This window comes from Acinonyx jubatus, chromosome A3, assembly GCF_027475565.1.
Source record: "Acinonyx jubatus isolate Ajub_Pintada_27869175 chromosome A3, VMU_Ajub_asm_v1.0, whole genome shotgun sequence".
Taxonomy (NCBI): Eukaryota; Metazoa; Chordata; class Mammalia; order Carnivora; family Felidae; genus Acinonyx; species Acinonyx jubatus.
In genome coordinates, this window is record NC_069388.1 from 31,872,868 (window position 1) to 31,900,852 (window position 27,985).

Genomic DNA, 27,985 nt, shown 5'->3' on the forward strand with positions numbered 1-27,985 from the left:
TCATAGACTCTTGTTGCTGTTGGTTTTTTTTCATTTCCTTTTCTCGTTTTTTTTTTGGATCAGGCTTTTTAATTTTTTTTCCTTCTCTTCTTTTTTCCTTTTTTTTCTTTCTTTTTCTTTGGAATCAGACTTACAGTTTTTTGGTTCTCTGTTTGGGTTTTTTTTTGTTCCCTTTCCTTTTCTCTATTTTTGGGATCATCTCTCCCCTCCCTCGCCCCCTTTTTTCCATGGTTACTTCAACAAACAAACCAAAGCACATTTAGTTAAAGGTCCAGGCACTCCACCACTGACAGCAAGGAGGAGGTCTGCAGAGGACTGACCAGTAGGAAAGAACATCCAAAATGCAGCAGGTGAGTGCACACAACATACACCAGAAACACTTCCTGAAGTGCCAGGTCCTCGACAGTGTATGACCCCTTTTTAATATAGCAGTGTACTCAGGTGCAGGAAATGTAAGCTTTTAAAACAGTGCAAGTGACAGAAACTTAGCCAAAATGACAAGACAGAGGAATTCTCCCCAAAAGAAAGGTCAAGAATGAATCACAGCCAGGGACTTGCTCAAACCAGAGATAAGCAATATATCTGAACAAAAATTTAGGAAAACAGTCATAAGACTACTATCTGGGCTTGAAAAAAAAGCATAGAAGACATCAGAGAAAACCTTGCTGCAGAGATCAAAGACCCAAGAACTAGTCAGGATGAAAGAAAAAATGCTATAGCTGAGATGCAAAACAAACTGGATAAAGTGACAATCAGGACTGAAGAAGCAGAGGAGAGAATATGTGAAATAGAAGATAAAATTATGGAGAATAATGAAGCTGAAATGAAGACAGAAAGGAAATTACTACATTATGAGGGGAGACTTAGAGAACTAAGTGATTCCATGAAATGAAACAATATCCATATCATAGGCATCTCAGAAGAAAACTGGGAAGAAGGGGCAGAAGGTTTATTGGAACAAATTATAGCTGAGAACTTCCCCAGTCTGGGGAAGGAAATAGGCATTCAAGTCTAACAGGCACAGAGAGCTCCCTTCAAAATCAACAAAAACATGTGTAATGAAAGAAACCAGAAACAGTCGTCATACTATATAATTCCATTTATATAAAATGTCCAGAAAAGTCAAATTGATAGGGACAACAAATAGATTAATGGTTGCTTGGGGCTGTGATGTGTTTAGGGAACAGGTATTAATTGTAAATGGGCATGAGGGTCTTACTGGGGAGATGAAATGTTCCAAAACTGACTTATGGTAAACGTTGTACCATTCGAGTTACATTGTACACTTGAAATGGATGAATTTTATAATATATAAAATATTTCTCAATAAAATTAAAAACAAATATATTTAAGGTAAAAAAACAACTGCACATAATACTTTTGTAGCGCTAATTCATATTAACAGTAGTATGGATAAATACAAAATACCAACTGCTCTAAGAAGACGGAATTTGAGTGATGGTGAGATATGTGGCACTCTTTTTTTTCAATATATTTTTTTTTATTTGAGTATAGTTGACACACAATGTTACATCAGTTTCAGGTGTACAACATAGTTATTTGTTTATACATTATGCTATGCTCTCCCCAAGTGTAACTACCATCTGTCACCATGCAATGCTATTAAAATATTATTGACTATATTCCTTATACTCTGGCAATTATTCTCTTGACTTATTCCATAATTGGAAACATGTATCTCCCATTCCCCTTCTCCCATTTTGACCATCCCCCACCCCATCCTCTCTGGCAATCATCAGTTTGTTCTCTGTATTTATGGGAGTGCGTCTGCTTTTTGTTTGTTTATTTATTTGTTTTTTTTTTAAGATTTATTTGTGACACTCTTAAAATAGACTTTTAAAACATGCTACTTATTTTATCTTTTTAAGGTTTATTTTTAGAGAGCACGCATGTGCACATGCATGTGTGGGGAACAGGAAGAGAGAGAGGAAGAGAGAGAGAATCCCAAACAGGCTCCACACTGTCAGTGCAGAGCCTGATGTGGGGCTCGAACCTACAAACCATGAGATCATGACCTGAGCTGAAACCAAGAGTCAGATGCTTAACTGACTGAGCCACACAGGTACCCCCACTTATTTTTTGTTGATTCCAAATGTAAAACATGTTCAGTGTGAAAGTTTTAGAACATTAAGATATGTACAATTAAGGCCATAAAAATTACCATACTCTTCTTACCCAGGATAACCATTCTTAGCATGTAGTGTATATATTTCAAGTTTTTTTTTTCTATTTTAAAGCAGATTTAAATGTGAAGAAAATTTTGTCTCCATGAAGTGATGGGGAAGCTTTCATTTTATTTGGTGTCTTTAGGAAATCATTATGAATTATATGATTTTATGCATCATAGTTTTAATTAAATACAAATGATGGTTGAACTTGAACTTTGAAAGAATGGGAAGTGTGAACTCAATAGAGTTGTCTTAGAAAATTTAATTGTCAAAAAAAAAAAGAAAGAAAAAAAGAAAATTTAATTGGCAACCATGAGTTGGATAATTTTATTTCCCTTCCAAATTGTAACACTAGAATGCACTTTAGAATCTTTAATCCAATGCAATCATTTTATAGATGGGGAAACTGAGGCCCAGAAGGGTTGTGAGTTTTCAAAGTTCACACATCAATGAGATCAAAGTGAGAATACACATCTCACTCCCTGCCCATGTTCTTAACTTTGAATTTGTGGTAAGTCCAGGATTTTAGGAAGTACATGAAGGTCACTCAGTGGAATATTCTGCTGTTTTTGCACAGGCTGCTCCATTGTGGGAATGTCCAATATTTGAGATATTGCTACTTGTCTAGGGTAAAGTTAGACCTTCACCAAGATAGGGTCACTTTAACTTATGGTGTCTTTTCCTGTTATTGTAGATTGTCTTTCTGGGTAAACCAAGCTATCTTCCTTGCCTTTCTATGTTGGCCTCAATTTAGAATCAATGTGAGTATGATCAGATCAGTGAGAGCTGTTAATAATTCTTTAGAGGTCATGGAAATGACATAAGAACTTTTCTTCATGGGTGAGATATCCTGAGATTGCTATTTGAGAAAATAATGATACTTGTCATTTATTTCCTCTAAATAAATCTGGCTTTAATACCAAAAATCCCTGTTTTCTTCACTTCTGTTTATTTTCAGTCACTCAAACTGACGCTTGCTGTCAATATCTCCTCACTGTAAGTGTAAGCAGAAGTATTTAAAGAAAGCGGTATTGTTTTATTTTGGGGTTAGCAATTTTCCAGGGCCCACTGGCAGAAGTGCTTAGCTCTAAAGAATCACATGTGTTTGCTTTGTTCTAAATATAGGCTAAACAGAATGCAGTAGAGCCTGAAGGCTTCAGACTGAAGCATTTGGAATATTAAAAAAAAAATTCCCAGGAAATATCTCTTGCCCAGAACTAAACAAATAAACAGGTTTCTACTAGATGCAGGAAACAAACTGATGTATATCAGATTTTATTCTCAAATCTTTTGGTGGTTTTTTAAAACATTTTTTTCTTTAAGACTGTAAAACCAAAGTCAGCCTCCAATGGAACAATAACTCATTGCTATATTGGTAAATGGCAACCAGTGTGGTCTTGCTGGACCATGGGGAAGGGCTACAGTATAATGGATGTGACCGCCTTGAAAAAGCACATCATTAGAATTTTTTTTCTCTGAACTTTACCCTTCAGAATATTTTGTGCATGGATGTGGCATAATGCCAAAGAGCTTCTAATGCAAGTCTTTTGCCTTTGGCTTATGTTGCCAATGAGATGGGGAGGTGCATATGTAACATATGGTATTAATATTATTAAGTTCTGTTTTACATTGTTTCTCAAACTGGAAACTGTAGATCCTTGTGGCCTATGGACATATTTTCAGAGATATACCAGTTCTTTTTTTTTTTTTTTTATGTTTATTTTTGAGAGCGAGAGAGCCAGAGCATGAGTGGGGGAGGGGCAGAGAGAGAGGGAGACACAGAGTCCAAAGCAGGCTCCAGGCTCTGAGCTGTCAGCACAGAGCCCGATGTGGGGCTCGAACCCATGGACTGTGAGATCATGGCCTGAGCTGAAGTTAGACACTTAACCAACTGAGCCACCCAGGCGCCCCTACCAGTTCTTGATTATATGTTTTTTTTTTTTTTTTTCAAATTTTAAGGATGGTATAAGAAAAATCAGCATAACTATATTAAAGATCCGTATAAGTGGTCACCTTCTGTACTAGTTTTCTAGCATTGCTGTACAAAGTCCCACAAACTGGGTGGTGTAAGCAACAGAAACTTATTGTCTCCCAGTTATGGAGGCTGGAGTCCAAGGTGAAAGTGCTGGCAGGGTTGGTGCCTTCTGAAGGATGAGAGAGAATTTGTTTCATGCCTCTTTCCAAGCTTCTGGTGGTTTGCTGGCAATCTTTGGCGCTTTTTTTTTTTTTTTTTTTTTTGCCTACAGATGCCAATGATCTCTGCAACCATCTTCACATGGCATTCTCCTTATTCATGTGTCTGTTTCTGTTTCCAAATTCTCCTTTTTATAAGGACACCAGTCATTTCAAATTAGAATTCATTCTAATGACCTTATCTTAACTTGATCATCTGAAAAGACCCTATTTCCAAATATAGTCACATTCATGGCTGCTGAGGGTTAGGACTACATGTTTTTGGGGGGCACAATTTACAATTTTGGGTGACAACATCTGCTAAATAACTTTTTCCAGTTTAAGTTCACAATTGGGCTAAAGGAAAGTTAGTACTATTATAATTGTTCCATCCTCAAGAAAAAAAATACAGATTATGACTTAATTTGTGTATAATATATTGATGCCAAGAGAAGGGCAGACACTGTCATGTGAAGTCATGCTACAGGAAAGTTTTCACACAAGTTGTCATGAAGGACAGTAATGGGATATGGTAGAACAGACATAATGAGCCCTAAACTATCTGTATCATAAAAATCATATGTGTGAAACCTCTTAAAGTAGCAATTTATATGCATTTCTACATAAAATAGGAGTTAAGACTCAGTGTTAAATATATGTAACTAGCAGCTTATTTTGACACAAGTTTATAAGAGGAATAAGCCTATGTTTTTTTAAAGGATAAGTTAGGTTCAGAGAAAATATTCAAATTTACATGTTAATAATTGTAGTAACAATGATAATAGTTATCATTTATTAAAGATCATGTTTATACCAGACATTACATAAAATGCTAACTGTTCCCATCATCTACTCAAGGTATTATAATTCCCAGTTGGAAAAATGAAAAATCCACTGGGATTGGTATTTTACTCATTTCTATCTAAACTCAAAGTTTGTGTTCTTTTCACCACACTTTTGCATTTTTCTGATTTTACTTAAAGCTTGTGTAAGTAAGATGAACATTTCTTAGTGAGCATATCCTAGACTTTGTCTTTGGATATCAGACAGCTCTTTTTCTCTTTAAATCATATGTCACTTTTCCTACACATATAAAGTCAAAAGACAATGAATCGTATAAGGTGATTCTGGGTCCATGAATCTAGTTGGAAACATAAACCTGATATTTGGCTTCTGGGCCAGTGAGGTCTACAGGTCTTAATAGGGAACCCTGTTCCCTAAGGGTTGGCCCCACTGAGAAGCCTGAGGGAGCAGTGGCTCACCCTAATGAGATTAAGGCACATAAGACTTCATGAATTTAACAAAAACCCAGTAATGTTCATATTAGCATCTCCTACCTAGAAAAGAGAGATCTAGGGCAGTCTCTGGTCTCTAACCCTGAAATTATTAGCTGAGAGTTTATTTTCAGATATGTAGTGGAAAGTTGCATTTCCTTTAAAAGTTTGCAAGGTTTTCCACTGTGACAGCATGTTCCTTGGGCACAATGGTGAACTTCTATAATGAAAGGTGGCCTTGGGACTTATTTAGCTCAAATTGTCTCCTGGGAGACTTAAGAAGATGAAATCTGACAGAAAAACTGGTCATTTTAAAAGAAGCTAATTTCTTTGAGGATTAGATACTTATTATTGTTTATTGAACCAATCAGTTCCTTCTTCCCTCATTTGAAACTTGTGCCATAAAAGATTTCAAACTTTAAGGCAGGCTAGATATAAATCCAGAATGAAATTGTAGTTAAGTGGTATAGCCAGCTTGTTTCCATTTGGGGATAGTCCCTGATTGAAAAATGGGCTTTGCAGTGTCATTTCAAAGATTTTGTTTCATTTTTACTTTTACCAGTAAGTGCAAAAATCAGAAATTGCATATGCAATACAGTATTTCAATTGCACCACCTGGCAAATATACCAAAGCCGTTTCACATTGCTGCTGGTGGTGTCTAGGAACAAGCATCTTGAAGGAAATAATTGATTGTAACTAAATAATTGCCTTATTCTATCAATGTCCTGAGGATAGGAAATCTAGGATGAAGGCTTGATCATGTCAAAAATATGCTTGCCTCAAATACAGGTTTCATACAATATATCTAAAGAATGGAATGTTGAATTGTAATTCTCCCTTTCTCCCTGTCTTCCTCCCCTTGCACACTCTTCCATCCCCTCCCCTGCTTGCTCTCTTCTACTTTGCTTGCTATTTTAGAACTGAATACAGGTACTTATTTTATGATAATTTGGTATTATTGGATATTGGTATATTGGATATTTGGTATATTGGATATTTTTTTTATGGAATATCTTGATGAGTTTCAAATTTCAACCAAGGAAGAAACTGTTCCTTGGTTTTGTCTTTGAAAAGTTCTTTTTGCTGGCTGTGTATATGAGATTAAATACACATCTGACACACAACCCTTTAGAAACCATGATGGGAGACTTGGCTACTCAAACAATGAAAGTAGGTTTGACTGAAGATCTAACATCCCCAAATGGCTTGACAAGTTTAAGTCAAGACAATGCAAGTTTTCATTATTCTTTGCTTGCTAACAAAAAATGTAAATTTTGCTACTATAATAGTAGAGGTAGTTGAGACCTAGAAAATAAATTTGTGATGTTGAGTATGTTTGAGTGTGAATGTGTGCATTAATGCACACACATGCACTGTGATAAAGAGGAAGAAACACTAGAAGTCCTTACATGAGTAGTGATTGCTGATCTCAAGACAGAGTGCAGACTCCCATCATTTTTGCCATTCTCATCTTAACCCACTGAGGACTGGATTCAACAATTTAATAAGAGTAGAGTTTTTTTTCTGTATCCAGCATGATGCTGAAAGTTTGAGCTTGTACAGGAAGGGCTCCCTTTGGCTCTCTCCTCTGCTATGGATGTGGAGTAAGATTTGCAAGTGATACTTACCTGCATTGTGGATATCTACAGTGCTCTGAGCACTGAACACATTTTTCCTAGGCTTTCTGATTTTTATCATTGGCTGGTTTGATCTCTGCTATCTGGTCCCGAGTTATCATCAATGTAGGGCAGATGAGGGAATGCCCCTGCATCTTTGACAAAGGCCTTCATATTCCATAGGCTAAGAAAATTCATATTCCATAGACTAAGAAAATTCCATAGGCTAAGAAAAAGCAGTAGAAGCAGCAGGGCAAAGGTTGAACTCAGAAGCCAAGGAAAGGGGAGCCCTCAGCTAAGGCCAGAAAAAATATGAAGGCTAGACACCCAATAGGCAACTTAGATCACATTCCCGTAGAAGGGAGGGAGAGAGGAGGGAAGAAACCAAAAGCCCGAGTGGATATTTACTCCAAAGGGACCAACTGATTTTATTTTATTATTATTTTTAAAATTTAAATGCAAATTAGTTAACATATAGTGTAATAATGATTTCAGGAATAGAATCTAGTGATTCATTACTTACATTTAACACCCAGTGCTCATCCCAACAAGTGCCCTCCTTAATGCCTATCACCCATTTAGCCCATCCCCTCCCCCCAAGCCCCTCTAGCAACCCTCACTTTGTTTTCTGTATTTAAGAGTGTCTTATGGTTTATCTCCCTATCCATTTTATATTATTTTTGTTTCCCTTCCCTTGTGTTCATCTGTTTTGTATCTTAAATTCCACATATGAGTGAAATCATATTTGTCTTTCTCTGACTTATTTCGCTTAGCATAATATACTCTAGTTCCATCCATGTTGTTGCAAATGGCAAGATTTCATTCTTTTTAAAAAATTTTTAAATTTAAAAAATGTTTAAATTAATTGGTTTTTAAATATAGTTTATTGTCAAGTTAACTAGCATACGGTGTATACAGTGTGCTCTTGGCTTCAGGAGTAGATTTCCATGATTCTTCGCTTACATATAACACCCAGTGCTCATCCCAACAAGTGCCCTCTTCAATGCCCATCACCCATTTTCCCTTCTCCTCCACACCCCCCCCCCCACAACCCTCATTTTGTTCTCTGTATTTAAGAGTCTGTATTTAAGAGTACTGTATTTTGTCAAATGCTTTTTTTGCATATATTGACAGGATCATATGGCTCTTATCCTTTCTTCTATTATTGTGATGTATCACATTGATTGATTTGCAAATATTGAACCAGGCTGTACCCCAGGAATGAATCCCACTTGATCATGGTGAATAATTCTTTTAATATACTGTTGAATTCGATTTGCCAGTATCTTGTTGAGAATTTTTGCATCCATGTGCATCAGGGATATTGGCCTTTAATTCTCCTTTTTAGTGGGGTCTCTAGTTTGGGAATCAAGGTAATGCTGGCTTCATAGAATAAGTCTGGAAGCTTTCCTTCTGTTTCTATTTTTTGGAACAGCTTGAGAAGGATAGATATTAACTCTGCTTTAAATGTGTGGTACAATTCCCCTGGGAAGCCAGCTGGCCCAGGACTCTTATTTGTTGGGAGATTTTTGATAATTGATTCAATTTCTTCACTGGTTATGGGTCTGTTCAAATTTTCTATTTCTTCCTGTTTGAGTTTTGGTAGTGTGGGTGTGTATATCTAGGAATTTGTCTATTTCTTCCAGGTTGTCCAGTTTGTTGGCATGTGATTTTTCATAGTATTCTCTGATAACTGTTTGCATTTCTGTGGTGTTGGTTGTGATCTCTCTTCTTTCATTTGTGATTTTATCAATTTGGGTTCTCTTTTCTTTTTGAGAAGTCTGGCTAGGGGTTTATCAATTTTGTTTATTTTTTCAAAAAACCAGCTCTTAGATTAATTGATCTGTTCTACTGCTTTTTGGATTCTATATTGTTTATTTCTGCTCTAATCTTTATTATTTTTCTTCTTCCACTGGCTTTGGGGTTTCCTTGCTGTTCTGCTTCTAATTACTTTAGGTGTGCAGTTAGGTTTTGTATTTGGCATTTTTCTTGTTTCTTCAGGTAGGCCTGAATTGCAGTGTAGTTTCCTCTTATGACTGGCTTTGCTGTATCCCAAAGGGTTCGGACTGTCATGTTTACACTTTAATTTGCTTCCATATATTTTTAAATTTCTTCTTTAATTGCCTGGTTGACCCATTCATTCTTTAGTAGGATGTTCTTTAACCTCCATGCATTTGGAGACTTCCCAAATTTTTTCTTGTGGTTGATTTCAAATTTCATAGCATTGTGATCTGAAAATATGCACGGTATGATCTCAATTCTTTTATATTTATTGAGGGCTGTTTTATGCCTCAGTATGTAATCTATCTTGGAGAATGTTCCATGTGCATTAGAGAAGAATGTGTACTCTGCTGCTTTTGGATGAAAAGTTCTGAATATATCTGTCAAGTCCATCTGGCCCAGTGTATCATTCAAGTCCATTGTTTCTTTATTGATTTTCTGCCTAGATGCTCTGTCCATTGTTGTAAGTGGAGTATTAAAGTCCCTTGCAATTACCATATTCTTATTAATAAGATTTCTTATGTTTGTGATTAATTTATATATTTGGGAGTTTCAAATTGGGGCATAAACATTTACAATGGTTAGTTCTTCTTGATGGATAGACCCTGTAATTATGATATAATGCCCTTCTTCATCTCTTGTTACAGTCTTCAGTTTAAAATCTAGTTTGTCTGATATAAGCATCAACTTTCTTTTGACTTCCAGTAGCATGATAGATGGTTCTCCATCCCCTCACTTTCAATCTGAAGGTGTCCTCAGGTCTAAAATAAGTCTCTCATAGACAGCATATAGATGGATCTTGTTTTCTTTTTTTAATCCATTCTGATACCCTGTCTTTTGATTGGGGCATTTAGTCCATTTACATTCAGAGTTATTACTGAAAGATACGGATTTAGTGTCATTGTGTTATCTGTAGGTTTCATGCTTGTGGTGATGTCTCTGGGCCTTTGTGGTCTTTGCAGCATTCCACTCACAGAGTCTCCCTTAGGATCTCTTGCAGGGCTGGTTTAGTGGTCATGAACTTCTTTAGTTTTTGTTTGTCTGGGAAAGCCTTTATCTCTCCTTCTTTTCTGAATCATAGCCTTGCTGGATAAAGGAACCTTGGCTGCATAGTTTTCCTATTCATCACATTGAATATTTTCTGCCACTCCCTTCTGGCATGCCAAGGTTCAGTGGACAGGTCTGCTAGTACCCTTACATGTCTACCCTTGTAGGTTAAGGCCCATTTGTCCCTAGCTGCTTTCAGAATTCTCTTTTTATCTTTGTATTTTGCCAGTTTCACTATGATATGCTGTGGTGAAGACCTATTCTTGTTGAATCTGAAGGGAGTTCTCTGTGCCTGCTGGATTTGGATGTCTGCTTCCTTCCCCAGATTAGGGAAGTTCTCAGCTATAATTTGTTCAAGTAAACCTTCTGCCCTTTTTCCTCTCTCTTATTCTTCTGGAACTCCTATGATATGGATATTATTATGTTTCATTAAATCACTTAGTTTCTAGTTCTGCCCTCATGGTCTAGTATTTTCTTATCTCTCTTTTTCTTGGCTTTGTCATTTTCCATAATTTTATTTTCTATTTCATTTATTCTCTCCTCTGCCTCCTCCATCATTGCTGTCATGCATCTAGTTTATTTTGCACATCATTTATAGAATTTCTTATTTCATCATGACTATTTCTTAGTTCCTTGATCTCTGCAGCAATAGATTTTCTGCTGTCTTCTATGCCTTTTTCAAGTCCAGGTATTAATCTTATGACTATTATTCCAAATTCTTGATCAGATATATTGTTTATATCTGTTTTGAGCACTTATCTACCTGTCATTTCTTCCTGGAATTTCTTTTGAGGAGAATTTTTCCTTTTCATCATTTTGGCTACTTTTCAGTCCTTTACATGTTTTACTAGCTTGTTATGTGTCCTGCTCCTGTGAGCAGAGTGGTCATACACTGTCCAGGGCCTGGCCCTTCAGGAGGTGTTTTTGGAGTGTGTTGCATGTTCTCTGTTGTTGTGACTCTGGTTGTTTTATCTCCCTACTCTTAGTGGTGGTTTGGACCTTCCACCAGGTGTGCTTTGATGTGTTAATTGAAGTAACCCTGGAGAAAATTTAAAAAGGGGGGTTGTTGGAAGAAGCCTTATCCCATACAAAGAGAGAAATGACAGGGATGGGGAAAAAGAAAAGAAAAAAAATTGACCAGGCAGGGAATCAAAGAAGCTATATGGCTGAATCCAGGGAGAGAGAGAGACAGGAAAATAAAGAAGGAGATACAGAAAAGGTGTAAAAAGAATAGATTAAAAATGTCTGCTTAAACAAACCAACAACCAGAATAGAGAAGGGAAGGAAGAAAAGGAAGAAAAGAAAACATATATATATATATATATGTTTTCTATATCTATCTATCTATCTATCTATCTATCTATCTATCTATCTATCTATCTATCTATCTAAACTGACCAAGAATCAACTCAGAAGATGCAGATATTACTGGACTGATATCTGATGGTGCTTTGGAACCAGTGACTGTGCTGATGTGGAGGATGGGCCATCTGGTTAGGTCAGTGTTCATCTTACTCCAGTAGATGCACAGTTACTAGGCATAGAGGCGCGTGGATTGGTGTAGGTGGGTCCTACCTCTACTGTGGGCCTGCTGTTGTGTTCCCTGAAGCCTCACCTTGTTGGTGATGGGAAGAAAAATGGCAACACCCCAGTCTCTCCTCCCCAACTGGGTGTCCCAAACCACTCTGTTCTGGCCATCCTCACAGGGCTGTGTGGGCATGAGCGGGCCAGTTTGTCCCACTCCACGGTCTCCCGTAGGATCCCACTCTGTGCCCCTGGTTATGGGGTGGTGCCACTCTGCCTGGCTGACAAAGGGCCTCTAGCTGGCGGGCACCTGCAGGGTCTTTTGTTCTTGGAGCAGCTATATACCTTCTTCTGACAGCACTCAAGGGAGAGAACTGTTGTCTCTGACTGCACCTCTGAGCTCACTACAGAGCCTGGGGCTGGCTCCCTGTCCCCACCAGGTGCGTGTACAGTGTGGCAGGCCCCAGTCCAGGGAAAGCTCCACAACCCTGGGCAGTGTTAGAAATTGGTTCTTTCTCTGTTTTTTTCCATTCCCCAGTGTGTGGTTTTTCCCTTGTTCAAATATAATCTTATACTTCCACAGCTTCTCTTTCTCTTCCTTTTGTCTCTCCACAGAAGGGAATCTCTCTCCTTCATGCCTGTGCCACCCATTTTATTTCTTCCAATTTGCAATCATGCACCTATGGCCTTCTAAGTTGTCCCTGTGGGCCTCTGGAGATGTTTCTGTCACTCTGTAGCTTGGATTCCTGAATCCCAAGTCTTCTGGCCTCAATACTACTGTGTTTGAGGGACAAGGGAACTTCGGGTCCCCCTACTTTGCCATGTTGACTCCTCTCCAAGATTTCAGTCTTTTTTGATCACTGAGTAATATTCCTGTGTGTGTGTGTGTGTGTGTGTGTGTGTGTGTGTATACATGCCACATCTTCCTTATCCATTCATCAGTTGATGGACATTTGGGCTCTTTCCATAATTTGGCTATTGCCAATAGTGCTGCTATAAACATTGGGGTGCATGTGCCCCTTCTAATCAGCACTCTGGTATCCTTTGGATAAATATCTAATAGTGCGATTGCTGGGTCATAGGGTAGTTCTATTTTTAATTTTTTGAGGAACCTTCATACTGTTTTCCAGAGTGGCTGCACCAGTTTGCATTCTCACCAGTAGTGCAAAAGAGGTCCTCTTTCTCCGCATCCTCGCCAACATCTGTTGTTGCCTAAATTGTTAATTTTAGCCATTCTGTCAGGTGTGAGGTGGTATCTCAATGTGATTTTGATTTGTATTTCCCTGATGATGAGTGATGTTGAGCGTCTTTTCATGTGTTGGTTGGCCATCTGGAGGTCTTCTTTGGAAAAGTGTCTATTCATGTCTTTTTCCCATTTCTTTACTGGATTTTTTTTCTTGGCTGTTGAGTCAGATTTATAGATTTTGGATACTAACCCTTTATCTGATATGTCATTTGCAAATATCTTCTCCCATTCTGTCAGTTGCCTTTTAGTTTTGCTGATTTTTTCCTTTGCTTTGTGGAAGGTTTTTATTTTGATGAGGTCCCAATAGTTCATTTTTGCTTTTGATTTCCTTACCTCTGGAGACATGTCAAGTAAGAAGTTACTGAGGCAGAGGTCAGAGAGGTGGTTGCCTCTTGTTTCCTCTGGGATTTTTATGGCTTCCTGTCTTAAGTTGGGGGTTTTCATCCATTTTGAATTTATTTGTGTGTAGTGTAAGAAAGTGGTCCAGGTTCATTCTTCCGCATGTTGCTGTCCAGTTTTCCCAACACCATTTGCTGGAGACACTGTTTTTTTTTTTTTCCATTGGATATTCTTTCCTGCTTTGTCAAAGATTAGTTGGCCATACATTTGTGGGTCCATTTCTGGGTTCTCTATTCTGTTCCATTGGTCTATGTGTCTGTTTTTGTGCCAGTACCACACTGTCTTGATGATTACAGCTTTGTAATACAGCTTGAAGTCCAGAATTGTGATGCCTCCAGCTTTGTTTGTTTGTTTGTTTTTTCAGGATCGCGTTGGCTATTAGGGGTGTTTTCTGGTTCCATACAAATTTTAGGATTGTTTGTTCTAGCTCTGTGAAGAATGCTGGTGTTATTTTGATAGAGATTGCATTGAATATGTAGATTGCTTTGGGTAGTATTGACATTTTAACAATATTTGTTCTTCCAATCCATGAGCATGGAATGTTTTTCCATTTTTGTGTGTCTTCTTCAGTTTCTTTCATAAGCTTTCTATAGTTTTCAGTGCATAGATTTTTCACCTCTTTGGTTAGATTTATTCCTAGGTATTTTATGGTTTTTGGTGCAATTGTAAATGGGAGTGATTCCTTGATTTCTCTTTCTGCAGTTTCATTATTGGTGTATGGAAATACAACTGATTTCTGTACATTGATTTTATATCCTGTGACTTTGCTGAATTCATGCATCAGTTCTAGCAGCTTTTGGGTGGAGTCTTTGGGTTTTCCACATAGAGTATCATGTTATCTGCAAAGAGTGAATGTTTGACTTCCTCCTTGCAGATCTGGATGCCTTTTACTTCTTTGTGTTGTCTGATTGCTGAGGCTGGGACTTCCAACACTATGTTGAATAACATTGGTGAGACTGAACATCCTTGTTGTGTTCCTGACCTTAGAGGGAAAGCTCTCAGTTTTTCCAAAGGGACCAATTATTAAACTGGAAGTTACCAAGCTTCCTTCCTTTGCACAATTAAAAATTTTCCACCTTGACCTGTTTCCTAGGGCTGCTATAATAAACTGCTACAAACTGGGTGGCTTCAAACAACAGAATTTTATTCTCTCATAGTCCTGGAGGATAGAAGTCTGAAATCAAGGTGTCAGTAGGTCCAGGCTCTCTCTCCAAAGGCTCTAGGCCGACATCATTCCTTGCATTTTCAAAGCTTCTGGTGGTTGCCAGCAATCTTTGGCATTCCTTAGCTGGTAGATGCATCACTCCAATCTCTGCCTCCATAGTCATGTGGTGCTCTCCCTGTGTGTTGTTTGTTTTCTCTTCTTAAAGCACACCAGCCATTGAATGGGTTTCATTCTAATCCAGTATGCACTCAAATTAATTTGACTACATCTGCAAATATCCTATTTCCAAATAAGGTCAGTTTAGGAGGTTCCATGTAGACATGAATTTTGGACTGCTTACAACTGGTAATGAGGGCTCACGAGTGAGTAGAATTTAGTTATAGAGGAATAGAGAATGTTGTAACCTTGTATATGTGCATTTCAGCTGTTAATTTAGGACCTGGAGACATGGGTATCCCTACCGCTGCATAAAGTAAATCTACCTCCAGAGGAATTACATGCAGTGATGTTGTATAGACTACTGGAAAATGAAAACCAGCCTAAAAAAAGAATGGACTTGGAAGTTAACATAACTTGGGGCTGAATATTTTCCTTTGGGCAGGTTAGTGAACTTCTTTAAGCCTCAGTCTTCTCATCTGTAAAATAAAGATTAAAAATGGTTAACAGAACACTTATGAATTTTAAATGATTGTTCTGTTCAGCAGCCACCCAAGGTTTGGTGCGTGGTTGTTTGGTGATGTCTCTAAGTAAATATTCACCCCATTTCCTTCCTTAACTCATACTCCTTAGAATATTCCACTATTCATCCTTTATTCCTGAATTACATTTGCAGGTTTATGCAGTATTATTAACTTGAACTTTTTTTCCTGTGATAAATCAATAAAAATTAAGTTAATATTTAGTAAATAAGGTTGGTAATGAAGGCTATTGGGATTATAGTAAACATCTTTCCTATTTTCTAGTCTGTGATAAAACAGATGCAGCAAATAGTTATCAATACTAGTTCTGTTTTGCTTTCTATCATTCTTTTGGATGACTTTGTAATGCACAGAAAATCTATAGGTTGAAAATAAGAGAGACAGGAGAAGAAATAAATGATAATTTAGAAACAAAGTTAATTAGAACTTTCAGCAAATATATTTTATTAAACACCGACAATTTTATCCACTTGAAAAATGTTCCAAGGCCCCTTATTATGACATTTGTCATATTGCGTCTAATGGTTCCTAGTCTCTCTTCTCTGTTGGATTCTAGTCTCCATCCTTTCAACAAATATGTACTAAGTACCTATCATGGGTAGGCTTGGTGGTGTATGGTAGGGATTCAAAAATGCTTAAAACACATTCAGATGTGCTAGCGTGCAGCTGATGCATGTAAATGCTCTGTGGGAACCCTATGCTCAAAGCTCTTAAACCCACTTTGAGGAGGCCCAGCATATGCCCACTGTCCACTGCAAATTATGTAGATAATGTCATCTCAGAAAAGCTAAAATTTCTGCTAACGAACCAATTTGAGAATTTCTACAGGGGCTTCCTTGGCACTTTATCTGCATCTTTCTTTTCTTTCTTTTTTTTTCTAAGTAGACTCCTTGCCCAATCTGGGGCTTGAACTCATGACCCTGAGATCAAGAGTCACACGCTCTACTAGCTAAGCCATCTAGGTGCCCCTCTTTGTATCTTTTGTAGAAACTTGTAACTCTGTTTTGCCTTAGTTATTAATTGTGATTTCTGTGTCTCTTACTGCACAGAAAAAAATACTTTGTTTCTGTGGAGTGGAAAAAGATATCCCAAATTCAGTAATGATGGTAGTGTCTAACATTTGCTGTATACTTTGCAGCTTTCAAATAGTAAAACCATGCTGTCCTTTCTTTCTGACAGCAATCCTGTGTGGATCATATAAATGGTCACACATGTGTAGACTGGCCTGAAGAAGGTAAGGGACCCACCCAGTGCTGCTTAACTAAAAAAGGGGTGGTCATAGACTGGAGTTTTAAGTCTTTTGCTTTCAGTTTCAGTGATCTTTCTTTCTACCATACTTCCCAAATTTTCATGTGGATAGCTCTTTATTATCCCAAATTAAAAAAAATAGTGCTTCATGTTATTTTAAATACTGTGCAATATATGCCTGTTTGGGAAATTCAAATGACTCAGAAGTATGTAAATTAAAAAGACCTCATCGCTCCAAGGATTCTACCACTCCCATCACCATTTTTGCACAAACCCAGATAGCCAGTACTGATAGTTTGGTATATATCCCTTTTTATATTTGTGGTTTATAAGTCCCTTTATGTTTTTACAAATATATGGCACAAAGGGTTTATTTTGAACACATATTATATTTTCATATTATCTTTTTCCATCAATTTACATTTATACTTTCTATCTTTCAGACTTCATTTCAAATCAGCATATGCAGATCTACTTTTTTTCCTATTAACAAATAGTTGAATCACCCCCATTTAAAAATATACACTTTACTTTTATTTATTTTATACACTTCTTGTTTTGAACATGGTTGTGTGTGTGTATATGTGTTCATGCATGTGTACTTTTTCCTGTCTTCCTTTTTGAGGTGTGAGGAAAATTGCAATGTAGTTTTGGTCTTCTTTGTTGAAGCCAAAAGATCAAATCTATTCTTAAGAGAAAATTTTAGATGTGGAGCCTGTAGGGATGGTAACATGGATTGCGTTGGCTTTGTATAAGTACCTTTTAAACTAACATACATACTTTGACATTAGGAAGACTGGACTATACAGGAAAATGTCCACAAGGTAACTTTATCTTTAGTCCATCTTCTTAATTCCAACTGTCCAAACCAAAGGGCTTTGGTTTTAGGTCATTTCAAAGGGTAATTATTCTTTCAATTTAATGAAACTGAATTTTTAATAACTGGACTTGGGCTAAAAGTCAGTCTGCATCTCATTGCCATAATTTGCTTCTGGTAATTCAGTAATAGAAAAGCAAACATTAATGGCAAAAGCAAACTAAGTCCAGGACTAGAAGATACTGTGAAGAATACCAAACATTTACAAATGTTGAATGACATAAATTATGGTAGAAGCATAACATAAACAGTAACAGAAGTTTATAAGCAGTGATGTCCTTGAACTAGAAGCTTGGAGTAATAATATAGGTACAAATATATATCAGGACGGGGGTCCCTGAGTGACTCAGTCGGCTGAGCATCCGATTTTGGCTCAAGTTATGATCTCACAATTCATGAATTCAGGCCCCAAAATGGGCTCGCTGCTGTCAGTCTGGAACCCCACTTTGAACCCTCTGTCCCCCCTGTCTCTCTGCCCCTCCCCCACTTATGCTCTCTCTCTCTCAAAAATAAATTATATATATATATATATATATATATATATATATATATATATATATATATATTAGGCAAAGGTAAAGATGCCTTTGATGATTTGTACTAATTTCATTTTGTTGTACTCATGTACATATATATTTACGGGAGCATTTCTCTCATTAAAGCAATCCAAAATTGAATTGAAATTCATTGTTGCTTTTATATCAGACTGAAATAGCTTCAAACTAGGTACTTCTATTTTCACCATGTTGAAACCTCCTTTTAAGAAGCGAGAAGCAAGTGTATGTCTCTAGAATAGTATTAATTCTTATTGCACATTAGAATCACCTGGGGAGTTTTTAAGATTGCCCTACACTCCTGCTCCCAGCCATGCCTGATGCATCAAAGAACCTAGTTGTGAGCTAAAGCTAAAGAATCAGTGCTAAAAGGAAAAAAAAAAAAGAAAGAAAAAAAAAAGAATCACTGCTCATAATGGAATTGCCTGAGATTTTTTTAAGTTTATTTATTTATTTGAGAGAAGGTGCTGGGGCAGGAGAGGGAGAGAATCCCAAGCTGGGGTCGTGGGGAGGGGAGGGGGAAAGGGAGAGAATCCCAAGCACTGACAGTACAGAGCTTGATGCAGGGCTTGAAGTCAGGGAACCATGAGATCATGACCTGAGCCAAAACCAGGAGTTGAATACTTAATAGATTGAGCCACCCAGGTGCCCCAGGAATTGCCTGGAAGTTTAAATTAGTGATGCATGGATCTCACTCCTGGAAATGCTGATGTAACTGATCTGGAGTGTTTGGGCATTGGAGTTCTTAAATGCTCCCTAGCATACCAGATATTTTTCTTAAGGTATTCAGAAAAGATATTTTAAATATATTATTTGAGAGATAGTTTACTATGAAAACAAAACAAAACAAAACAAAACAAAACACCAAAACCACCTTGAAGGTAGACTTAGGTTCAAGTACAGACCCTACAGTTACTAGTTGTGAAACATGAATAACTTAATCTCTAGGTTCTTCAGTTTTTCTCATCTGTAAAATAATTTGGTAAACTGCTTAGGACCTACTATATGCCATGAATTACATGGTCTAGCTTATAAGAGTTTCCTTAAGCCTCTGCAAGGTAGATCCTATTATTGTACACATTTTAGCAGTATCACCTAGGAACTAGTTAGAGAAGTAAATGCTCAGGGAGTTTAGAAACTCCCTAAAATCAGTTTTCCTGAAGTTCTATAGATGATTCTGTTATATCCTCAAGTTTAAAAACCTCCTGTGCTACACTATAATGTGATCGTTTCTACCTTTTAGGGACATTGGAAGGATTGAGAAAATACCTCACATGAAAAGTTTAGTGCTACATCAAACTCGTAAGTGATCAGTAGCTATTAGTTATTATTCTGTCATTATAGGTTACATCCCTCATAACCATATCTCCTTTTGCAAAGATGTAACAAAGCTATCTCTTCTTTATCTTGACAAAAACAAAACAAAACAAAACAAAAAACAACAAAAAACAAAAAAAAAACCCACAACATATGACTGTCAGGGGCTTAACTCATAATCTTTCTCTTTAAAACTGTAAGCATAATTCACTTGCTTCCCTGGCTATATTTGCAATGTTGGAATTAGAACTTTGAACTTCAGTGTTTTTCACTGTTTTGATGACAGTTTGGTATATATATTAACCATAATTATACTTTCTGCCAGATTACAGTATTGCTGTCTCCCTTCTCCTCCCCACAAAATCACCTGCCACTTTGGGTGGATGGGCATTTGGGATTCTTCACTTAACCTTGACCAGCACTCTGCAATCAAGTCCTCTCTGTTTGATTCTCTAAGCTGTAGAGCAGAGGTCTGTGTCATCCTTCCTCCTGAAATTGCCAAGGTGGCTCTAATAATTGGTGATATACACTAATGGCATCTCCCTGTCAGGTAACCCCAATTATTTTTCTCAGCCTTGTGCTGAAAGAAATACCTTTTATGTGGAAACCGTTAAAACCTTTGGAGGTAAGCACTCGGCCTATTTAGCTTTTATAATAAAACAAGCCAACATGTGTTTGTGTGGTTTTGTTCATCATAAAAAAGGAAGTTACACAAAGATAGTAACCACCGCTATAGGCTTACATTCTGTGCTCTCATTTTCTTAATAGATTGTGTTCTTTAAAAATTTCATTACAAATTTTGTCCTAGGTGTGTTCAGACTACTGTTCTCAAAGTGCTATTAGAAGTCTCAGGGATTAAAGAGGAAAGGCAAGTGGACTAAGAAAACCCAACCAGCTTTTGAGTGGTTATTGAAATATTGTGTCACCTTCTGATAACACGTTTCTTCTCACTTTATGATACGTAGTTTCTCCCTCTGTGAAGTAAGATTATTAATTTTCATTGTTGGTGCTCACATCTATGATAAACAATTTAATTAAGTATCTTTAATAACACAGTATTCTGCAGAATGAGAGTGTTTGTAGTTGTCCTCCAATATTATTTTTCCAAGAAGCATGGGGCTGTAATGTTGATGTAGCTACATTGGGTAGAGTGGTTGGGAATGGGATCTGTAGAGACAGGAAAGATGCAAAAGAATGAGCCTGGCAGAAAGGAAGGCATCCAGACAGCCAAACATTGCACTTTGGATCAGGTTCTCTAGAGCTTGAGTTGGGAATTCTTTTTTTTTTTTTTAATATTTATTTATTTTTGAGAGAGAGAGAGAGAGAGAGAGAGAGAGAGAGAGAGAGAGGCAGAGAGAGAGGGAGAGGGAGACACAGAATCAGAAGCAGGCTCCAGGCTCCAAGCTATCAGCACAGAGCTCGATGCAGGGCTCGAACTCACAGACCGCAAGATCGTGACCTGTGCTGTAGTCAGATGCTTAACTGACTGAGCCACCCACATGCCTCTTCAGGTGGGGATTCTTATATAAGTGATTTATTGAGGGAAAGCTCAGAGGAGAAATCTGAAGAGAAGTAATGAAAGGTCAGTGCAGGAGAAGGAGCCAAAGAAAAATATGAGTTCAACTAAAGCCTCCTGTCAACCTGAACCTACGGAGAGCTCTAGAACATGAATGGCACCTCATGGTTTTCCTGCCTTGGAGCAAGGGGATTGGGCACTCATATTCCTACATTAGTCCTTGGCTATAGGCCATCTCTGGGGATGGGAGGTCATAACTGCCCAGGCTTCCCAGAGAGACTTCTTTCTTGGCTAAGGGCTGTTCTGGAAAAGGGACAATCTGTGAATTACTAGCAGCCCAGTACTCACAGTAATGGGTTAACAGAGTTCTGGGTGCAATACTAATAGCATCTATTACCCATTGTGTCTAGGGTCTCATGCTGGTACAGATCAATGGCCTCCAATGGACAAATGGATTCCAACAGGTCTATAGCATAGAGGATATCCCTGAGGAGGACAGGATCACAAAAATAAAAAGGTCAATTTTGAGCAATATGCAGGGCTCCAGTACTTAGGTGAGAAACTAGTGTGGTCAGACACAAAATGGCTGTGTGAGTTGCTAGCACATGAGCTCAAAATAGGGGATGAATCTTTTTCAATGAACTCTGGAAAGCAGGACATGATAACTTCTCATCAGAACAATATTGCTGTGAAATGTCCAGGTAGGGGAGCCAATCAATGGGATACATCACTAGGATAATGTGTTCTAAGTCATCCTGCATGGTGGATAACTTGATTCTGAACTCCATTGGAAGAAGATATTGAATTTACTTGCTACCCCCCATCTTTGAGTTCATCTGAGGACTGAAGCTTGTGGTGTAGAAATCAGCTCAGCTAATGAAGAATGAAGGATGAGGGAATAGGGAAGTTAAGCAGGAGGCCACAAGTTACAGGGATGATCAAAAGGCAAAGTATTTTAGTTCATTTAGTGTATATTGGACAGATGCTTTCTTCAACTTCTTTTCTAGGATGATTTTCTACTTTTATTGCTGTCCAGAGATGCTTTCTTTTGTGCCCAACACTAGGCCTATCTCTGTAAGAGATAAAAATCCATTTGTGTGGTCTCAAGAATAAGAGTTTTTAGAGTTTTTAACAATAAGTGTTACTGGTAACCTGTGCAATGGTCTTTACTTTTCTCCCTTTCCAGTGTGTCCATTATGTTAGTTATCTTATATTCCTATAAGCCCTTAGTCTCTCTAGGGATTTTTTTTTAAATTAAGAACAATCACTAATTTGCCAACTCTCACATCTGGATAAAATTTCCTCATACTACAGATATTTGGATAGGTATACCTTTGTGGGGAATGACACGTATATGATAGACTAAGGACTTAATTGCCATTTAGAAAAAATAATAAACAGTTATATCGACAAGGGCTGAGATTATACTCCATTATGAGGAATATTTTACATTAATCTTTAGTGTCTTACTCTGGAAGTGTCTCCCAGGGAGGATTTGACAATGTGGTTAACTGTGCCAGTCTTGCAGCAAAATCTGGATTCAGATCCCAATTTTTAATTGCATGATCTCTGTGTTTTAGTTTCCCTCCTGCACAAGATGGTAACAATAGTACCTCCCTCGTAGTGTTGATGTGAACTTTAATGCTTATAGCTTGTAGGCATGTATGACCTTAATCAATGTGGACTATCTCAATTATTAAATTTGGTAATGATGTTTCCTTACTACAACTACGACTCATAGTTTAGGTCACTGGTAGAGCCCCTGGGTAGGGCACTGAGAGTAAATTTCTTATTAGCAATTGTGGACAAAGTTTTGAGATTCATAAGCTAATTTTGTTAAAACAAATATTTGGGGGACAGAATTGTTTAATTGTGGTGACAGTGTTCCCATGAACATCATTTTTAGGGTAAACATCATTTTTGTTGAGTAGCTATTCAGTTCTGAGATGAGGCTCATTATAGGTATGAAGTGTGTGATTTGATGGATGTGGAACCCAGAAGCTTGGCTTCTGTGAGAAACTGGGTCAGAAGAAAGGAACTTCATTTTTGTCTTCATTCATTTGGGCTGCTAAAACAAATAACCACAGACTAGGTGCCTTATAAACAACAGAAATTTATTGCTCACACTTCTGGAGGTTGGGATGTCCAAGAGCAAGACACCAGCATGGTCATGTTTGGTGAGGTTTCTCTTCTTGGTTCATAGCTGATGCCTTTTGACTATGTCCTAACATCGCAGAAGGGACTAGAGAACTCTTCTTTGGAGTCTTTTTTTTTATAAGGCACTGATTCCATTCATGAAGGCTCTACCCTCCTGGCTTAAGTACCTCCCAAAAGCCCCACATCCTAATACTATTATCTTTGGGGATTTGCATTTCAACATATGAATTTTGGAGAGGAGGGGACACATTCAGAACATAGCAATTTCTTATACAGCTTTCTCCCATCATTAGTCACGAAGGAGAATTTCAAGGTTGAACGAGCTCTCCCATCTGTGTGGTCTCTATGATATCCCCATCTTATGTCTAGGTGCCTTTGTCTTAACTGCATGCAATGAGGAGCTTCATATAACTTAGGCAGTTTGGGGATGGTTTAATAGTTACAAAAATTTTTATTTTGAGTCTAGGTATGTCTTATCATGTCTCCTACAATTATTTGTGATTCTTTCCTAGGAAACCAGTTGAAACAAGTCTAATCTTTCATTCCCATGACTATACTCTAAGTATTTGAAGATAGTTTTGTCCCATGGTCTCTTTTCATTTGACTAAAATCTCAAAGCTCCCCTCACTGTTCTTCATTACTTATATGGTGACAGACAATGGACAGGCTTCTGTTTCTTTTTAAAGAACCAAACTCCATACTCAACATATGAACAGCATGGGATGGGATAGGGCCCAAGAGAATGTGATATCTCTTTGGCTTTGGGCACACTCTTTTTAAAAAAAAATTTTTTTAAAGTTTGTTTGTTTGTTTATTTTGAGAGAGAGAGAGAGAGAGAGAGAGAGAGAGAGAGAGAGAGAGAACACAAAACACAAGCAGGGGAGGAACAGAGAGAGGGACGGATAGAGAGAGAATCAGCACAGAACCCAATGGGGAGCTTGAACTCAAGAACCATGAGATCATGACCTGAGCTGAAATCAAGAGTCACTTAACTGACTGAGCTACCCAGGCACCTCTGGACACACTCTTTTAATGTAATCCATGATTAAAAGACTTTGGCAGTCACACCATTGCTTGACTTATAAGTTTACAGTAATCTATGATCTCTAAGTCTTTTTCAACCATGCTACTATTAACACGTGTAATTTACATTTGCTTTTTTGGACTAGTTGCAGAACTAAACGTTGTTGAGATTATATTTCATTTTCTTAAATTTGATCCAACATTCTAGCTTGTTGGCATGTTTTTTTCTTGTAACCAATCTGTTGTACTACTAGTATTAGTTGGAACAATGATATTTATATCATGGATCGATAGATAACTAGTCTTGGCTACAGAAGATCAGAGAATAACATTATATTGCCAATCAGTTGGTGAGTCATTTACTAGCTTGGAAAGCATGCCTCCATGTAGATACATGCTGTGTCCACATGATACACTGGGTTTCAATGTCTATACTTGAGACCAATATGAAAGTCACAACAATATTTCAAAATACATATATGAAAAAATAGATAATACCCTGTTTTATATGTCATGTGAAAAGTTCAGTCAATAGTGTGATCTACAAGCCCAGTGATTTTTGAGATCTTCACAGAAGTGGTGGGATTTGGGGTGCCCGGGTGGCTCAGTCAGTTAAGCATCTGACTTCAGCTCAGGTCACAATCTCACAGTTCATGGGTTTGAGCTCCGTGTTGGGCTCTGTGCTGATAGTTCAGAGCCTAGAGCCTGCTTCGGGTTCTGTGTCTCCCTCTCTCTCTGCCCCTCCTCCACTCATGCTCTGTCTCTCTGTCTCAAAAATAAACATTAAAAAAAATTAAAAGAAAAAAGAAGTGATGGAATTTGAGCCAGCAGGCCTGGAAGGTTGCCTAGAGTTGGGTGAGGGCAGGAAGGGGAGCATACACTTGAGAGGGTTATGAAGTCCAGGTTGCTGAGGCAGAAATGACCGGGTCACATTGGGTGATGGTATAGAGATGAACTTCCAGGAAGTGTATAGTGTCAACGATGAGATCAGAAATGTAGGTCAGTGCACCTTGTGTGATGCTGATGTTGGAGCCAGGGTCCTTAACTGGAGTAATTGCTCTCCATATTAATCTTCCCATGTTTATAAGTGAAGAGGCTGAAGGCTCCTGCATACTGGCTACCTCCAGACTTGTCTTCATCAGTTTCATTTGCATTAAGCATCCATCACAAATATGAATTTTGCAAGCTGTTGTACCTCCTAGCATACTGTTTGGAAAATATCTGGTTTTTTTCTTTATATTAAGATGGTCTTAAGATTTCTTTTGGGAGACATGCTCATTTCTTGCTGAATATGGTTTCTTCAGTGTGCTTCTAACATGGCCCACCTGGCTATTGGCTTTTCTTTGGGGACACTTTGAAGTTCACATATTTTAATACCCTTTAAGCATCCATTTAAGTATATGGTTTATTTTTATGGAGTAAGCTGACATTCAGTTTTCTTGTACTGTCTTTTGTGGCCTCTGCTCTGACAATGAAAAAAAAAATCATAAAGTAGTAGTGGTAACTCCTTGTTAAGTTACTAGCGCAATAATGTAATCCTCTTGGCATTCATCTCCATGGATGTTGGTGATGGCAGTGATCCTTCAGCTTCTCTGTGCATTGTTTCCTCACTCCTTCTTAGCAGAGTCTCAGTGAAAGGCGATTTCCCTTGGACTTATATTTTACTAATGATATATTTAATAAGGGAAAGGGAGGGAAACCAAGGGCATCAATGATCACAAATATTTACATCTGGCAGAGGATTGAAAGGAAAACCGATCACAGCTGCCTTTGACAGTTAATGTTATTAAAATGTTCAACGTGGAATTTCTATTTTAAATAAGAAACACTTGAAAGAAGTGGTCAGGATTAACAGAAGCTTAAATTGAAACCATGTTGGTTTGTAGGTAATAGAATGCTAGAGTCAAACACTGTGTTTAATATAAAAGCATTCTTTACCCCCAAATTATCCATGTGGCCCTGTTTGTGCCACTGGAATTTGATTAGTTTGGCTTTTTCAGGAAACCAGGAGGTAAGAAGAACCCATTTAATCTCCTGTTAAGTGGTTCATTCCCTGCCTAAGCCTTTGGGTAACACAGTTTATTAAAATATTCTGGAGTTCAGGTCGACTAACCATCCATATGCCTGCCTTTTGGCCTGTGCTACAGTCTAACATTTGATTGGCCCAAACCTGGGAGTAATAGAGTCAGTATACAATGGGGGACCTTGTTAAGAACCCAGGACATGGGGATAAGTTCATTGGCCTACAGATTGTTAGCTGAAGCTCAGAATGCTCCCATCTGGCAGCCCCTCAGTTTGCATTTGTTCTGCCAAGATACTGTAACTTAATCACTGAAACAGAGTTGCTGGTTCTAATTCTCCTAATGTACCTAGGAGCCTCTATGCCACGCACAAATACCATGTGTCATTTTAATAGGAGACCTTACATTGACTTATAGCTCTTATGTCTTCTTTTCTCTGCTCTTCATGGGTCTTTGTGAGTCAACTCATATATTCCCCACTCTGACCAGGATATTTCTGAGAAGGAGGACTTGAGTATTTATAAGAAAGAATGTATTCTGCATAACTACCATCAGGGATTACAGAGAACTATCAGAGGAGATAGTTTTTGCTATCAAGAAGCAAAAAATCTAAAGGGTTCTTAAAAGAGAGCACCTTCTGAAATAAATCAGACCTCCTTCGTTAATATTAATCTTGCCGGGGGAAAAAAAAACACAAAGATTCCACAAAGCTGCTATTCCTTAAATGTTTCTTTTGTATTCAGTTCAGTGTCTAGGACATAGTGTCTTGCCTGTTTCACCTCCTGAGATTCTATCCACTGGGGACACTATCCAGAAAATGCCCATGTCCATTGTCAATGTTTATTCCATTGATAAATGCTTGATGAAATAAATGAAATTCAATTCAAGTCCTTATTATCTATTATACCTAGGCTATTTCAGTAGCTTCCTAACAGGCTTTTCCCTTTCAATGGTCTACACAATTCTGCCAGAGTGGTCTTCAAATTTTACCCTTTGGTTGTTTTACTCATTATTCAAAAACTTTTGGTGCTGCCAAAATGTGGGATAATTTCAGTACATGTGCTGCCGACGTGAGCAACAAAATGTAGGATAATTTCAAAACTCCTTGGTCTTTAGCATTTAAGTCTATCCAAAATACCACATCAACCTATCTTCTTGCTTTATCTTCTATGAAGTTCCCAAATACTATTTCTCAGACAAAATGTCCCTTGGTTTTTCTGAGCATGAATTGTTTGGCAGCCATATATTCCTATTCTGTGCCACCCAGAGCGCTCTGATGAAGAAAATCCTCTTGATTCTTCAGGTGCTGTCTGGAGCCCAATATTCTCCATGACGTCTTCTCTGGTATGCACAATTAGAACAGATAAGGAACTTCTCTTGCCAGGTGTGTGGACAGCCTGTGGAAGCAGCCCAGGTAAGAAAATTCCTGTGTTATGCCAAACTTTTTCTCTCATTTCTTAGGACCTTGTTGGGCTCAAATTTTGGGGTTGGAAGGTCACCTCTGATATTTCTCTGGATCCACTGCCTTCAGATTAGAAACTGAACCTGTCCTGAGATTGGTTTCTTGCTGACTTGTGTACCCTGGATATTTTTTTCCTGTCTGTACATCCTTTGGTCAAGCCAGCATGGCGTTATTCTGCTAAAGTTTGCCCACTTCCAGGAAACAGAAGAGTGTAAAGTGTATCTCTTTTCTGCTCACTGAGCACTTGTCCCTGTGGCAGGAACTGGTCCTAACAGGTGAGGATGAAACCAAGCCCTCAGCAGCAAAACATGCCACTCTTGTTTATCCTGGTGGTGAATGCTCCCTTTGATTCAGTTTAATGGGGATCCCTATTCAGCTGATAGTTGACCCCAATGGTTTTCAAAATGTGGTCTTCAGAAGAGCAACAACATCAGTCTCACCTGGGACTTGTTAGAATGCAAATTCCCACCACAGATCT

The 27,985-nt window shown here is 38.0% G+C and overlaps 1 long non-coding RNA gene across 1 annotated transcript; it reads left to right on the top strand.

Moving 5' to 3' along the window:
- Positions 1-54: 54 nt before the first annotated feature.
- LOC128311151 (uncharacterized) lies at positions 55-27,975 on the top strand. Its single transcript, XR_008289202.1, has 3 exons — positions 55-350; positions 1,890-2,083; positions 27,349-27,975. It is a non-coding gene; the product is annotated as an uncharacterized LOC128311151 (long non-coding RNA).
- The last annotated feature ends 10 nt before the right edge of the window (positions 27,976-27,985 follow it).